A 1,828-nucleotide genomic window follows, 5' to 3' on the forward strand; every position below is an offset into this window, starting at 1 on the left:
CCGGACGACGGCCTACCATCCCCAAGGGAATGGGCTCTGCGAGAGGATCAATCAAGTGTTCATACAAATGCTCAGAGCTGCCTTTGTCTCAAAGCACGAAGAGTGGCCTCAGCTGTTGCCTGAACTCCTATAAATTTACAACAACACTGTCCACTGCTCTACGAGGTATACGCCCTTTTTCCTGATGATGGGCCGACACGGCCAATTGCCAAAGGATCGAACCTTCGGGCTACAGGCACCTTTCAATAATTCCCCTCAGGCTTCCCAAGGTTGGGTGTCAGAGCATCAACGAAGAATTGAGGAAGCCAAAGACATTGTTGAGAAGAAAATGGGTGAAGTTTATGAGCGCCAGCAGAAAGATTATAATCGACATGCTTCGGCTCGGCCTTTACAGCTTGGAGATAAAGTATGGCTCAGAAAATTTCCTAGAACCCATAAATTGGACTCCTTGTGGGAAACGGAAACATACACCATTACTGCAGTCCCTTATCCTGAAACGGACTTGTATGAGATACAGAAAGACGGGTTCGAACCACAGGTGGTCCCCAGAAATATGATAAAAGGGTGCCTGAAAGAAGATGTGCTTTGCCCATCTCCTCTTACTCCTTCTGCTCCTCCTGCTACTTCTACTCCACCTCCAACAAGGCCAATGAGAGAATATGTGCCTGGGGAAGGAATTCATCCCACTATGGACGTTCCTTTGTTCCCATCTCAGCAGCCTACCATGTATTGGGGTATACCGTTCCCAGCTCCATCTAGCCAGCCGCCACTGGTTGCTCCACCCAGACAGTTTCTGGTAGCCGTACCGCCTAGCCAGTTGCCAGTGGTTGTTGCTCCCTGTCAACCACCATTGGTTGCTACACCCAGCATCAGTCCTGCTCCAGTGACTGCTTCATGTATTGATGCCACTACTCCACCTGCCTTCAGAGAATCCCCCAGTCTAACCGAAGATATTGCTTCTGTTTCCAGCCCTCCAGTTGGTCCCTCTGGGACTGAAGCTCTTGAAGAAGCCCCAAGTGAAGGAACGCCTGATGACTCGGAGGTGGTGTTGCGGCGGTCTCAAAGGACTACACAGGGCAAACTGTCCATAAGGTACCAGGACTCACATTTAGTACCTACACACATAGTACCTTTGGTTACCCACTTCAATGCTCTGCCTATCGCTTTTCAGTACTCTAGATTACTCACTTAAATGTACTACCTCAAGTTTCTCAAGTACATACACCAAAGTAAATATCTCACTCAAGAAAACACTTTAGGGATTGTAGCATATTGAAATTCAATTCCTGCCTCTGTTAGGTACACTTCTTCTTCTCCTTCTTTGCGTGTGTGAGATGCTTTGCCTGGCCAGTAGGTGCTCTTGCGAATATAGAATTAAACACGTAATTCCTAGAATAACCTAGTTAGGTTATTTTGAAAGTGCTCTAGGGGTAAGTAGCGTGTAGCCGATAGATCCTAGCAGCCACCCTTACTGTGACCTACCTTCCGGCTAGCCAGTATAACCTTTCGTGTACTAACAGGTAACTTAATGTTGGCGAATAAAATGTGTGAGATAATAAAAATGTCTAGTGAGCTTGAAACTAAAGGTATAAAGAGCTGTGCTAATGTTTAGTTAGCCTCATAAAAATGTGTAGAGAGCTAATAAAATGTCTTAGGAGCTAGAAACTACATGTCAGATAGCTGCCTAATTGTCTAGTAAGCCTTAAAGTGTATAGTAAGTTTAATAAAATGTTTTAGAAGCTAGAGACTAAAAGGATAGATAGCTTCCTCAAATGTCTAGATAACATTCATGTCTAGATAGCACCAATGTCTAGATAGATTTCTATTG

The sequence above is a fragment of the Hyla sarda genome, chromosome 5, assembly GCF_029499605.1.
Source record: "Hyla sarda isolate aHylSar1 chromosome 5, aHylSar1.hap1, whole genome shotgun sequence".
In the NCBI taxonomy this organism is placed as follows: domain Eukaryota; kingdom Metazoa; phylum Chordata; class Amphibia; order Anura; family Hylidae; genus Hyla; species Hyla sarda.